Source organism: Pelobates fuscus, chromosome 5, assembly GCF_036172605.1.
Source record: "Pelobates fuscus isolate aPelFus1 chromosome 5, aPelFus1.pri, whole genome shotgun sequence".
NCBI classification, from domain to species: domain Eukaryota; kingdom Metazoa; phylum Chordata; class Amphibia; order Anura; family Pelobatidae; genus Pelobates; species Pelobates fuscus.
The window spans coordinates 41,054,721-41,070,785 of record NC_086321.1 but is presented as its reverse complement, the minus strand read 5'-3'; positions in this window follow the sequence as shown (position 1 = coordinate 41,070,785).

Here is a 16,065-nt window from a genome sequence, read left to right as displayed (position 1 = left end):
ATATATTGAGAATATTATTTAGATTTGTACACAGATCCCTTTCAGCTAATCCAAATAAATCAATGCCTGTTAATTTATGGACCAACGAATCAAATCATTAGGCAAAAAAATTAGATTAGTTTGTCCATAGATGGAAAAGCATTTGATTCAGATTGATCTGTTTGTCGAAGCTGAAAGGGATATTTAGACCCTCCGTACATACGCTTGGTGAATTAAAAGTCTAGAAGAAGAGACAATGTAAATAGCAAACAACTACAGCACAGTTTAGTGGAAATTCCGTCTTCGGTCTATGCAAGGATTTAAAAAAAAGAAAAAAAATTGACCGCCCCCTTCATTCCACAGTGGCCCTGTACGTTTAACCCCACAAGATAAAACTTGCCTTACCTTGAAGTGCTAAAATGCCTCTAGTAGCAGTCACACTGGCAGGCACAAGAGGCACCTCTGCCAAATAAAGAGCACAGAGCTTGCCACTTATGCACATCAAATTCCCAATGCTCCTGTATGAGGAACATTGGATTGGACCAGCGTTGTACCATTAGTGACATTTAGCCAGGTAAGGAGGCAAGCAGTGCAGAGGGAGTCTTTGTGCTTGAAAATCGTACATAAACATACGTCCCCCTCCCTTTTTTTTTTTCCTTTTCTAAAATCATTTTATGGTGGGGGGTGCTTAATTCTAAGTAGAAACATAAACACTATAGAATTTGGAATACAGGTTTATTTTCCTAACACTATAGTGTTCCTTTCAAAGTATTGATTATTTTTTTTAAATGATCCTTTCTACCCAAATGCAATCACTGATACATGCATACACACCTTCACGCACACACTCATTCACTCAAGCAGACACAAACATACTGACTGAAGCAGGCAGGCACACATTCTTTGAAACACACATTATGAAGTCCCTTCTTACCTTAATTTCATATTGGCTCTCCACGTGTCCCAGGATTCTTCAGTGCACCTTGTTGCCTCGCTCTCAGCTCTGCCCCCGCTATCCTCCCACCCACTTGACCCAGAGAACATGGGAAGGGGCGGGAACAATCGAGCAATGCTGGCTTTTTAGATGGGTGGGGGGCAGCCCTCTGTGGTCTTTGCGTGTTACCAAGCGCTAGTCTGCAGCTATGTAAGTGATCCCTAGCACCCAGTGGCATGACCTGCGGCACGCAGTACAGAATTAGTCCATCATAGGGGGGCCCAAACTAGCATTAAAGCTGCTGCTCCTCAGTCTGTGGGTTCTACCCACCCTCCCTTTATCTTTTTTGTCAAATTGCTTGGGAGTGCTTTGTTTGTCGGACAACCGAAACCACCCACTACTCATTGATAATGCAGAATTTACACATCGCCATTACTAATTTTAATTCTATCCAACCTGGACAGTAGTGAATGCGAGTGCTGGGCTCAGGTTAGGGATACAAAAAGAAACTGAATATTGCTTCTCCCACTGACATTCATTTCTATTCAGATACTTGTTGGACTCTAAGAATTTTACAGGGTCTGTAACGCTGCCATGGACTTATGCTGGTAATTAGTGTTGTCGCGAACCCGGAATTTTCGGTTCGCGAACGGCGAACGCGAACTTCCGCAAATGTTCGCGAACCGGCGAACCGCGCGAACCGCCATTGACTTCAATGGGCAGGCGAATTTTAAAAACAACAGGGACTCTTTCTGGCCACAATAGTGATGGAAAAGTTGTTTCAAGGGGACTAACACCTGGACTGTGGCATGCCAGAGGGGGATCCATGGCAAAACTCCCATGGAAAATTGCACAGTTGATGCAGAGTCTGCTTTTAATCCATAAAGGGCAGACATCACCTAACATTGACACCTGTCCTCAAAGCCCAGCCCTGATACACACTGACACAGAGCAGAATAGAGACTGTTCCCCCTACATAGGGTCACTTGGCAGATATGGATTGACACCTGTCCTCAAAACCCCTGATACACACTGACACAGAGCAGAATAGAGACTGTTCCCCCTACATAGGGTCACTTGGCAGATATGGATTGACACCTGTCCTCAAAACCCCTGATACACACTGACACAGAGCAGAATAGGGACTGTTCCCCCTACATAGGGTCACTTGGCAGATATGGATTGACACCTATCCTAATGATCCCTGATACACACTGACACAGAGCAGAATAGAGACTGTTCCCCCTACATAGGGTCACTTGGCAGATATGGATTGACACCTATCCTAATGATCCCTGATACACACTGACACAGAGCAGAATAGGGACTGTTCCTCCTACATAGGGTCACTTGGCAGATATGGATTGACACCTATCCTAATGATCCCTGATACACACTGACACAGAGCAGAATAGAGACTGTTCCCCCTACATAGGGTCACTTGGCAGATATGGATTGACACCTATCCTAATGATCCCTGATACACACTGACACAGAGCAGAATAGGGACTGTTCCTCCTACATAGGGTCACTTGGCAGATATGGATTGACACCTGTCCTAATGATCCCTGATACACACTGACACAGAGCAGAATAGGGACTGTTCCTCCTACATAGTGTCACTTGGCAGATATGGATTGACACCTATCCTAATGATCGCTGATACACACTGACACAGAGCAGAATAGAGACTGTTCCTCCTACATAGGGTCACTTGGCAGATATGGATTGACACCTGTCCTAATGATCCCTGATACACACTGACACAGAGCAGAATAGAGACTGTTCCCCCTACATAGGGTCACTTGGCAGATATGGATTGACACCTATCCTAATGATCCCTGATACACACTGACACAGAGCAGAATAGAGACTGTTCCCCCTACATAGGGTCACTTGGCAGATATGGATTGACACCTGTCCTCAAAACCCCTGATACACACTGACACAGAGCAGAATAGAGACTGTTCCCCCTACATAGGGTCACTTGGCAGATATGGATTGACACCTGTCCTCAAAACCCCTGATACACACTGACACAGAGCAGAATAGGGACTGTTCCCCCTACATAGGGTCACTTGGCAGATATGGATTGACACCTATCCTAATGATCCCTGATACACACTGACACAGAGCAGAATAGAGACTGTTCCCCCTACATAGGGTCACTTGGCAGATATGGATTGACACCTATCCTAATGATCCCTGATACACACTGACACAGAGCAGAATAGGGACTGTTCCTCCTACATAGGGTCACTTGGCAGATATGGATTGACACCTATCCTAATGATCCCTGATACACACTGACACAGAGCAGAATAGAGACTGTTCCTCCTACATAGGGTCACTTGGCAGATATGGATTGACACCTATCCTAATGATCCCTGATACACACTGACACAGAGCAGAATAGGGACTGTTCCTCCTACATAGGGTCACTTGGCAGATATGGATTGACACCTGTCCTAATGATCCCTGATACACACTGACACAGAGCAGAATAGGGACTGTTCCTCCTACATAGGGTCACTTGGCAGATATGGATTGACACCTATCCTAATGATCGCTGATACACACTGACACAGAGCAGAATAGAGACTGTTCCTCCTACATAGGGTCACTTGGCAGATATGGATTGACACCTGTCCTAATGATCCCTGATACACACTGACACAGAGCAGAATAGGGACTGTTCCTCCTACATAGGGTCACTTGGCAGATATGGATTGACACCTATCCTAATGATCGCTGATACACACTGACACAGAGCAGAATAGAGACTGTTCCTCCTACATAGGGTCACTTGGCAGATATGGATTGACACCTGTCCTAATGATCCCTGATACACACTGACACAGAGCAGAATAGGGACTGTTCCTCCTACATAGGGTCACTTGGCAGATATGGATTGACACCTGTCCTAATGATCCCTGATACACACTGACACAGAGCAGAATAGAGACTGTTCCTCCTACATAGGGTCACTTGGCAGATATGGATTGACACCTGTCCTAATGATCCCTGATACACACTGACACAGAGCAGAATAGAGACTGTTCCTCCTACATAGGGTCACTTGGCAGATATGGATTGACACCTGTCCTAATGATCCCTGATACACACTGACACAGAGCAGAATAGAGACTGTTCCCCCTACATAGGGTCACTTGGCAGATATGGATTGACACCTGTCCTCAAAACCCCTGATACACACTGACACAGAGCAGAATAGAGACTGTTCCTTGTCCACAGAGACCATGATACACACTGACACAGAGCAGAATAGGGACTGTTCCCCCTACATAGGGTCACTTGGCAGATATGGATTGACAAATCCCTGACAAACAGCTACCACATGCAAGGAAGGCAGCAGGGGCGCAAATGACCCACTCCCGACGCGGGAAGGTAGTGACGACAAATAACAATACAGGACTCTTTAGAGGCCCTGTAATTGTAATCAGTCCACTTGCACCAGTGGGCATGTACACATGCCTGAAAAATTTGGTATTGTTGCAGCCGCTGCTGTAGCAGCGTCCAGAAAAAATGATGTTTGTTTCACAGGCAGAAAGTGCCCTAAAACATGGCGGCTTGAACCCTAGTTGGTGGCGGATAAGTCACGCAAGTCAAACGTCATTCAGAGCTAAAATACAGCAGCGTGTGGACAATTTTTAGCCCAAGGCAGCTCATCTCATCAGGCCTTTTTTATTCGAATGTATCGCCCAGTGTCAGTCCCTTCGGGATCCATCCCTCATTCATCTTAATAAAGGTGAGGTAATCTAGACTTTTTTGACCTAGGCGACTTCTCTTCTCAGTGACAATACCTCCTGCTGCACTGAAGGTCCTTTCTGACAGGACACTTGAAGCGGGGCAGGCCAGAAGTTCTATCGCAAATTGGGATAGCTCAGGCCACAGGTCAAGCCTGCACACCCAGTAGTCAAGTGGTTCATCGCTCCTCAGAGTGTCGATATCTGCAGTTAAGGCGAGGTAGTCTGCTACCTGTCGGTCGAGTCGCTCTCTGAGGGTGGATCCCGAAGGGCTGTGGCGATGCATAGGACTTAAATAGGTCCGCATGTCCTCCATCAACAATACGTCTGTAAAGCATCCTGTCCTTGCCGGCGTGGTCGTGGGAGGAGGAGGATTACTTTCACCTATTCCCCTGTAAGATTCCCGTTGTGCTGTGACATCACCCTTATACGCTGTGTAAAGCATACTTTTTAATTTATTTTGCAAATGCCTTTCCGACTTGTTGTAATTGGGTAACATTTCCACCACTTTCTGCTTATACCGGGGGTCTAGTAGCGTGGACACCCAGTACAGGTCGTTCTCCTTCAGCCTTTTTATACGAGGGTCCCTCAACAGGCAGGACAGCATGAAAGACCCCATTTGCACAAGGTTGGATGCCGAGCTACTCATTTCCCGTTCCTCCTCCTCACTGATGTCATTGAAGGTATGTTCTTCCCCCCAGCCACGTACAACACCACGGGTACCAGATAGGTGACAACGAGCACCCTGGGATGCCTGTTGTGTTTGGTCTTGCTCCTCCTCCTCCTCCTCAAAGCTACAATCCTCCTCTGACTCCTCTTCCTCACAATCCTCTTCCAGCGTTGCCGCAGGTCCAGCAAGCGATGCTGATAAGGCTGTTTCTGGTGGTGATGGTGACCACAACTCTTCCTCTTCCTCTTCACGCTCATCTACAGCCTGATCCAGCACTCTTCGCAGGGCACGCTCCATGAAGAAAACAAATGGTATGATGTCGCTGATGGTGCCTTCGGTGTGACTGACTAGGTTTGTCACCTCCTCAAAAGGACACATGAGCCTACAGGCATTGCGCATGAGCGTCCAGTAACGTGGCAAAAAAATTCCCAGCTCCCCAGAGGCTGTCCTAGCACCCCGGTCATACAAATATTCATTAACAGCTTTTTCTTGTTGGAGCAGGCGGTCGAACATTAGGAGTGTTGAATTCCAACGTGTAGGGCTGTCGCAAATCAAGCGCCTCACTGGCATGTTGTTTCGCCGCTGGATATCGGCAAAGTGAGCCATGGCCGTGTAGGAACGCCTGAAATGGCCACACACCTTCCTGGCCTGCTTCAGGACGTCCTGTAAGCCTGTGTACTTATGCACAAAGCGTTGTACGATCAGATGCACGGCACATGTGTCAACTTGCCCAACTTCAATGCCGCTATCAAATTTTTTCCGTTGTCACACACCACTTTGCCGATATCCAGTTGCTGCGGAGTCAGCCACTTTTCCACCTGTGCGTTCAGGGCGGACAGGAGTGCTTGTCCGGTGTGACTCTCTGCTTTCAAGCAAGTCAAACCCAAGACGGCATGACACTGCCGTATCCGGGATGTGGAATAGTACCTGGGGAGCTGGGGGGGTGCCGTTGATGTGGAGCAAGAAGCAGCGGCACAAGAGGACTCAGCCGAGGAGGTTATGGAAGAGGATGGAGTAGGAGGAGTAGAGGAGGTGGCAGCAGGACTGCCTGCAATTCGTGGCGGTGTCACCAACTCCTCTGCAATGCCACGCATTCCTTGCTTGTCAGCCGTCAGCAGGTTTACCCAATGCGCAGTGTAGGTGATATACCTGCCCTGACCATGCTTTGCAGACCAGGTATCAGTGGTCAGATGGACCCTTGCCCCAACACTGTGTGCCAGACATGCCATGACTTCCTTTTGCACAATCGAGTACAAGTTGGGGATTGCCTTTTGTGAAAAGAAATTCCGGCCGGGTACCTTCCACTGCGGTGTCCCAATAGCTACAAATTTTTTGAACGCCTCAGACTCAACCAGATTGTATGGTAAAAGCTGGCGGGCTAATAGTTCGGACAAGCCAGCTGTCAGACGCTGGGCAAGGGGGTGACTTGGTGACATTGGCTTCTTACGCTCAAACATGTCCTTGACAGACACATGACTGTGGGCAGATGAGCGGGAACTGCTCAAGGCGGGAGATGGAGTGGCGGATGGTTGAGAGGGGGCAAGAAGGACAGCAGTGGTTGACGTGGCAGAAGATGCTGGACCAGGAGGAGGATGGCGGCTTAGAGTAGGCGTGCTGCTTGTACTCATGTGTTGATCCCATAGGCGTTTGTGATGTGAGATCATGTGCCTACGCAAAGCAGTTGTACCTAGGTGGGTGTTGGACATCCCACGACTCAGTTTCCTTTGGCACAGGTTGCAAATGGCATCGCTGTTGTCAGAGGCAGACACACTAGCGGGCACCCACGTGACATCCATGGACGCATCGTCATCATCAACCGCTTTGCTTGTATCTGACAATTCAGAAAAGGAAGCAGCAGCGGGTACAACATCATCATCATCACACCGTACCTCCATGTGTTTAATGCTGCCTGCCTGAGACATATCCCTGTTATCTACATCCTCTAGCAATAATGGTTGCGCATCACTCATTTCTTCAAACGGGTGTGTGAATAACTCCTCTGACATACCAAGTAAAGCGGCTGTGGTGCTAGTTTTGGTGGTGGCGGCAGGCGGGTGAGTGCTATCTTGAGAGGTGCCTGAAGCTAAGCTGGAGGAGGATGGTGCGTCAAGGTTCCGAGCGGAGGCTGTACAAGATTGGGTGTCCTGTGTTAGCCAGTCAACTATGTCCTCAGAACTTTTCAAGTTCAGGGTACGTGGCTTCTGAAAACTGGGCATTATTCTAGGGCAAAAGGGAATCACAGCACCACGACCACGACGGCCCCTGCGGGGTGGCCTGCCTCTGCCTGTCATTTTTTTGGGGATTAGTGGTACTATGCGTGCAAGCTACTGTGAGACCAGATATGATTGGCAATGTGAACTGTAAAAGTTCTGCAGAGCACACACTGTAGGCCTGAGACACCCGCTTGAAGACAAGTAACTGCTATTCAATCTATAACAGTGAAAAACAAATTTTGGTTGTAAAAGCACGCTATAGAGACACAAGATATGAGTGGCAACTGTCATAGCACACTGGCACAGGTCTGCAGAGCACACGCTGAAGTAGGCCTGAGACACCCGCTTGAAGACAAGTAACTGCTATTCAATCTATAACAGTGAAAAACAAATTTTGTTTTTAAAACCACGCTATAGAGACACCAGATGTGATTGGCAATGTGCACTGGAACAGTGCTGCAGAGCACACGCTGAAGTAGGCCTGAGACACCCGCTTGAAGACAAGTAACTGCTATTCAATCTATAACAGTGAAAAAAAATTTGGGTTGTAAAAGCACGCTATAGAGACACAAGATATGAGTGGCAACTGTCAAAGCACACTGGCACAGGTCTGCAGAGCACACGCTGAAGTAGGCCTGACACCCAGACGCTTGCAGACAACTAACTGCTCTTCTATTACAGTGAAAAAAATTATTTATTTTAAATCTAAAGCTTAAGCTATTGTAAAAACAGATATGAGTGGTGGCACTGGGCAAGAGGGCACAGTATCCACTGTGAAACTCACACAGAAGCTGGCAGGCAGGCAACTGCTCTTCTATTACAGTGGAAACAAAGTTTTGGTTTTAAAAGCACGCTATAGAGACACCAGATATGAGTGGCAACTGTCAAAGTACGCTGGCAGGGTTGTGCAGGGCACACGCTGAAGGAAGGCCTGACAGAGCCGCTTGAAGGACACTGACTGGCTGCTATTAGCTTACACTGGAAACCTTTTTTCTTTGTAAAAGCACGCTAAAGAGACAGCAGATATGATTGGCAACTGTTAAAGCACGCTGGCAGGGTTGTGCAGGGCACACGCTGAAGGAAGGCCTGACAGAGCCGCTTGAAGGACACTGACTGGCTGCTATTAGCTTACACTGGAAACCTTTTTTCTTTGTAAAAGCACGCTAAAGAGACAGCAGATATGATTGGCAACTGTCAAAGCACGCTGGCAGGGTTGTGCAGGGCACACGCTGAAGGAAGGCCTGACAGAGCCGCTTGAAGGACACTGACTGGCTGCTATTAGCTTACACTGGAAACCTTTTTTCTTTGTAAAAGCACGCTAAAGAGACACCAGATATGATTGGCAACTGTCAAAGCACGCTGGCAGGGTTGTGCAGGGCACACGCTGAAGGAAGGCCTGACAGAGCCGCTTGAAGGACACTGACTGGCTGCTATTAGCTTACACTGGAAACCTTTTTTCTTTGTAAAAGCATGCTAAAGAGACACCAGATATGATTGGCAACTGTCAAAGCACGCTGGCAGTGTTGTGCAGGGCACACGCTGAAGGAAGGCCTGACAGAGCCGCTTGAAGGACACTGACTGGCTGCTATTAGCTTACACTGGAAACCTTTTTTCTTTGTAAAAGCACGCTAAAGAGACAGCAGATATGATTGGCAACTGTTAAAGCACGCTGGCAGGGTTGTGCAGGGCACACGCTGAAGGAAGGCCTGACAGAGCCGCTTGAAGGACACTGACTGGCTGCTATTAGCTTACACTGGAAACCTTTTTTCTTTGTAAAAGCACGCTAAAGAGACAGCAGATATGATTGGCAACTGTCAAAGCACGCTGGCAGGGTTGTGCAGGGCACACGCTGAAGGAAGGCCTGACAGAGCCGCTTGAAGGACACTGACTGGCTGCTATTAGCTTACACTGGAAACCTTTTTTCTTTGTAAAAGCACGCTATAGAGACACCAGATATGATTGGCAACTGTCAAAGTACGCTGGCAGGGTTGTGCAGGGCACACGCTGAAGGAAGGCCTGACAGAGCCGCTTGAAGGACACTGACTGGCTGCTATTAGCTTACACTGGAAACCTTTTTTATTTGTAAAAGCACGCTAAAGAGACAGCAGATATGATTGGCAACTGTCAAAGCACGCTGGCAGGGTTGTGCAGGGCACACGCTGAAGGAAGGCCTGACGGAGCCGCTTGAAGGACACTGACTGGCTGCTATTAGCTTACACTGGAAACCTTTTTTCTTTGTAAAAGCACGCTATAGAGACACCAGATATGATTGGCAACTGTCAAAGTACGCTGGCAGGGTTGTGCAGGGCACACGCTGAAGGAAGGCCTGACAGAGCCGCTTGAAGGACACTGACTGGCTGCTATTAGCTTACACTGGAAACCTTTTTTCTTTGTAAAAGCACGCTAAAGAGACAGCAGATATGATTGGCAACTGTCAAAGCACGCTGGCAGGGTTGTGCAGGGCACACGCTGAAGGAAGGCCTGACAGAGCCGCTTGAAGGACACTGACTGGCTGCTATTAGCTTACACTGGAAACCTTTTTTCTTTGTAAAAGCACGCTAAAGAGACACCAGATATGATTGGCAACTGTCAAAGCACGCTGGCAGGGTTGTGCAGGGCACACGCTGAAGGAAGGCCTGACAGAGCCGCTTGAAGGACACTGACTGGCTGCTATTAGCTTACACTGGAAACCTTTTTTCTTTGTAAAAGCACGCTAAAGAGACACCAGATATGATTGGCAACTGTCAAAGCACGCTGGCAGGGTTGTGCAGGGCACACGCTGAAGGAAGGCCTGACAGAGCCGCTTGAAGGACACTGACTGGCTGCTATTAGCTTACACTGGAAACCTTTTTTCTTTGTAAAAGCACGCTAAAGAGACACCAGATATGATTGGCAACTGTCAAAGCACGCTGGCAGGGTTGTGCAGGGCACACACTGAAGGAAGGCCTGACAGAGCTGCTTGAAGGACACTGACTGGCTGCTATTAGCTTACACTGGAAACCTTTTTTCTTTGTAAAAGCACGCTAAAGAGACACCAGATATGATTGGCAACTGTCAAAGCACGCTGGCAGTGTTGTGCAGGGCACACGCTGAAGGAAGGCCTGACAGAGCCGCTTGAAGTACACTGACTGGCTGCTATTAGCTTACACTGGAAACCTTTTTTCTTTGTAAAAGCACGCTATAGAGACACCAGATATGATTGGCAACTGTCAAAGTACGCTGGCAGGGTTGTGCAGGGCACAAGCTGAAGGAAGGCCTGACAGAGCCGCTTGAAGGACACTGACTGGCTGCTATTAGCTTACACTGGAAACCTTTTTTCTTTGTAAAAGCACGCTAAAGAGACAGCAGATATGATTGGCAACTGTCAAAGCACGCTGGCAGGGTTGTGCAGGGCACACGCTGAAGTAGGCCTGACACCCAGATGCTTGCAGACAACTAACTGCTCTTCTATTACAGTGAAAAAAATTAATTTATTTTAAATCTAAAGCTTAACCGATTGTTAAAACAGATATGAGTGGTGGCACTGACTGTGCAAATGGGCAAGGCATCCAACCTCACACAGAAGCTGGCAGGCAGGCAACTGCTCTTCTATTACAGTGAAAAAAAATATTTATTTTAAATGTAAAGCTTAACCGATTGTTAAAACAGATATGAGTGGTGGCACTGGGCAAGTGGGCACAGTATATGCTGTGAGCCTGACACACAGGCTGGCAGGCAGGCACCTGCAATTACATTACACAGGAAAAAAAAAAAGAAAAAGCAGCCTGATGTTCTAGCCCTAAAATGGGCTTTTTGGGGTGCTGTCCTTACAGCAGAGATCAGATGAGTCCTTCAGGATTGTAGTGGACACTGAATACCCTAGCCTAGCTATCAATTTCCCTATGTAATCAGCAGCAGCTAAACTTTCCCTCCTCTCACTAAGCATGCATCTTCCGAATGAATCGAAAATGGATGCTGGGAGGGAGGTTGGAGGGTGTGGAAGGGAGGGAGTGCTGCTGATTGGCTGTAATGTGTCTGCTGACCGAGAGGAACAGGGTCAAAGTTTGCCCAATGATGACGAATAGGGGGCGGATCGAACTGCGCATGTGTCCGCCCGCCGCGGCGAACGCGAACAAGCTAATTTCGCCAGGGAACTGTCCGCCGGCGGACAGTTCGGTACATCACTACTGGTAATACATCCTGCTTCCCTTAATCTTTTTTATCTTCACTGCAGAGAACATACATGTTCACCAGTCATTATGGAGTTCCAGAAAATAGTGCTTTATTAATGCAGGTACAGAGTATAAATGAAACAAACACAGTTTTCAGAGCGGTGTATTCAACAGAAGACAAAATCAACCAATCATAGACGTTCAGTGCAAAAAGTATAATTTCTATATTAAACCCCTGCAGACGTGAAAAGACTTAACTAAGGCAGAGGCATTTTAACCCTTTATTTACCTGTATCTATGACAAGTCCCTTTGTCTCTGGTACTGCAGGTGAGAGTTAGGCAAGGTATCTCCAGATGTACTAATTACACATGTGGGCCTTCTATTAATTCTTCACCTCGATTTCCTTGCCATTTCTCACCAAAAGAGCCATCGAGGGAAGCTTGTCCAGATATCTGCTGCTACAGAAAAATATATATTAAATCCATGTCTCAGTATGCAATACATCCATAGGTTACTGTATATATTTATAGCTCTGCATGTCTAGGGGAATATTCGCTAAGCATTGCATAGGTAAAATAATTAATTCTCCGTCAATACTAGTGACATATTCAGATACCAGTGAAAACAGCATCTAGAATGAAGTATGAATTAAATGTGCAGGTTGGTAATCAAAATCAGATGTACATCCTGTGGGCATGAAATCTTGGTAAATCTAAGACACTGTCAACTATTTTATGTTTACCAAGATGTTGTTCAATATGTTTCACTTAGAAGTAATATGAAAGGAGGCCAGTCTGTTAAATAGAAACAAAACATGCTATTTTATATTGTACACAGTAGCTGTTATTCATATAATTCCTAACTCTTACACCCCTAGGCACATATTGTATTATACAATGGTTACCAGCCTGTGAATGAGCTACTAAATGATTTATTAGTAAGAAGAGTTTAAGGAAAACAAGTGCTGTTTGGGGTGTAAACTGCTGAATGTTAAGATACATTCTATTGGTTGCTATGGTGATTGCCCTTTATTTAGAGACTCAAAATAGAACCTGTTTTTGCCTCGATACAACTACCCCAAAAATATCTTAAATGTAATACTGATTTAGAAAATATGAATCTTCTGCATATTTGAATATATAGAACATGCATATGCAAGTATTCTAAAACCTTCAGATAGAAACATAGAAACATAGAATGTGACGGCAGATAAGAACCATTAGTCCCTGGCCTTATCTTATATCTAGGATAGCCTTATGCCTATCTCACGCATGCTTAAACTCCTTCACTGTGTTAACTTCTACCACTTCAGCTGGAAGACTATTCCATGCATCCACTACCCTCTCAGTAAAGTAATACTTCCGGATATTATTTTTAAACCTTTGCCCCTCTAATTTAAAGGGACACTATAGTCACCTGAACAACTTCAGCTTTAAGATGTTGTCCAGGTGAGAACTATAGCTCCCTGCAGCCTTTCTCATGTAAACACTGTATTTTCTGAGAAAATACAGTGTTTACATTGAAAGCTAGGAACACCTCCAGTTGCAGTCACTCAGAGTGAACCAGAGGGACTTTGGAGTTGATGGAAGCATATTATGCCTCCATCCACTCAGATCTGCTGTCAGCAGAGCACAGGGCAGCACTGTGCACAGCATCCTGTGATTCAGTATCTCCTCCCTCTGCATGCAGACACTAAACTTTCCTCATAGAGATGAATTGATTCAATTCATCTCTATAAGGAAATGCTGACTGGCCGGGCTGTGTTTGAATCATGCTGGCTCTGCCCCTGTACAAAAAGAAACAATGTGTGTGTACACCCACCACAGTGTAATACGTGCCTAATTTATATTAGCAGAAAGAAACTTTCCTGTATAGGATAAGATTTCCAATAGTATCCCAAAAGACTTCCTCTTGTCTTCCACACAGTATAAGCAAAAAAAAAGGGGATGATCTGCTAAACCAATCACAAATAAAACAACATAGTGTATAACTGTGTATAAAAGCAAATTGTAAAAGTAGCACTCTGGCTCTGCCCCTGATCTGCCTCTTTGTCAGTCTCAGCCAATCCTATGGGGAAGCATTGTGATTGGATCAGGCTAACACATGTCAGCAGACTGCTTGTTTTTCTGAGTCTAACAGCATGCAGATTTACAGCTTCTGGCTTGAATACAGTAAGATTTTGCTATATTTATGGAGGCATGAGGGGCCCAGGAGGCCTAGATGGGGGTTTTAACACTATAGGGTCAGGAATACATGTTTGTGTTCCTGACCTTATAGTGATCCTTTAAGACAATGTCCTCTCTGTTGTAGTCCAATTTTTAATATCACTTTCTATGAATTATGTAGTGCTCAATGTAGTTTTGGTGCAAAGAGACCGTTCCTGCTGTCTCTGGTCTGTAAACACTGCCTTATCTTTGAAAAAGCAGTGCTTACATTTGTCCCTAAGGACAACTCTTGTGGCCACAGGAAGTGCTTCCTATTAAGGTCCTGCAATAATAATGCATCTCTGTGATGAGATGCTGATTGCAATGCAGCAATTGCCGAGAATGCACTCTAAGCCCCTCAACACTTCTCTATGAAGAAGCATTGGAATGACTGAGATCATCAGTAATGATAATCTCAGCCAGGGAAAGACTGACGGCCACGTTGAGATTGGCGCTTTGTGAGATAAAAGGTAAGTATATTTATTTTATTTAAAAATTACAGGGGCCCATATATCTAAATAGAAGTACTACTAACATTTAGATATACACATTAGAGCAGTAGTTCCCAAACCAGTCCTCAGGGCACCCCTACCGGTCCAGGATTTACAAAGTTGCATCTAAGGTGTTTTTTTATTTTCTAAAAACACCTTAGACACAACTGGGTAATCGCTTGAGAACTGGTTTGGGAACCACTGTGTTAGAGTATACAAACACAATAAAAGTTTACCCTGTATAGGTATTTGTTTTTTATTTTAAATATCCACATAAATGGTATAATAAAACATTAACATGCACACAAAGTTAAACAATGCCTTGAACAGCAATAATCTATATAAGAGAAAGCATCAGTCAGTCTTATATGAAACAGAAAATTATCTGTAAACTCAATTTCCCCAGAACCAGATTCAGCATTAGAGTTGATGATTTCATTACACTGTGTTGTTTTAAAATACTCCAGTCAATGTAGAGATATACTGATAGGCACCTTAGCATCCAAACCATATGTCTTAATGTTATTTTTTAATAAGATCCTTTTTCTAACAGCTGGTAAAACATACGTTTTTTTTTTTTTTGCCGGTCTACATTTTTGACAACTAACTTCAAAACAACGTGCGTGGGAATTAAAACACAGAAAACGTATTACTGGGAAAATGATCTGCAGCGAAAGGAAGACACAACATTTAAATCCTGATTCTGGAATGGGAACCAACACAGATAATAGAACAGGAGCGAATATTAAATTGAAATAACAAATGTACGTATTGATGCAGTCATAGACAGTTGCAAAATAATGTGAAGATTCTGACCGCATGCATGCAGTGGCGGCCTGACAACTCCCAGGGTTCACAGGCAGTAGGAGATCAGGGCACCCCTTAATTCCAGGCCCAAGTACAACCACGTACAAATATCGCCACATTGCCGCAATCAGTCCTGGCATAAATCATCATATATTTAATTATGATAAGGAAACACAATAAATACACATTATTGTTATCATTATTGTTATCTATTGTTATCCTTTCTTATTTACTGTCTCTTTATGTGTAACTTTTAAGAAAAAAATGATAGCCAAAAATAGAAATAGAATTATTTTCTAATTAGAGTATTATGTATGTTACTATATATTTTGTATTTATATTTTTATTCTCATGAGGATGACACATTTTGGGTTCGTGATATAAACAGACTATTTTCACTGCAACCACTTTTACAAATCCACCATAAATATGATGCCTGTATCTGACATTTTGACATGAGAAGGCTGTGCACAATATACATTGTGTTTATCCTACTCTTTCAGCATGACGAGGACAGCTGTTAATATATATTTTTTTTCACTTGCAAGAAAAAAGAACCAGAGGACGGGGAATGGGGGAGTTGTGGTGCTCTCAGTAAACACATAAAATGTTAGATTTGAATATACTATACATTTAAAGATTTATTTATTTATTTATTATTGCCATTTATATAGCGCCAACAGATTCCGTAGCGCTTTGTAGGGTCCAGAAGTCACTGTTGGTTATTTAAATTATTCTAAAAATATGCATTTTTATATGCAAGAAAAAAAGGTCAGTAAGGACCTCTGATCTATGCAAATAAACAGCATCTTTGTTTAAAATGAACATATCTTCCTCATAATATGTAA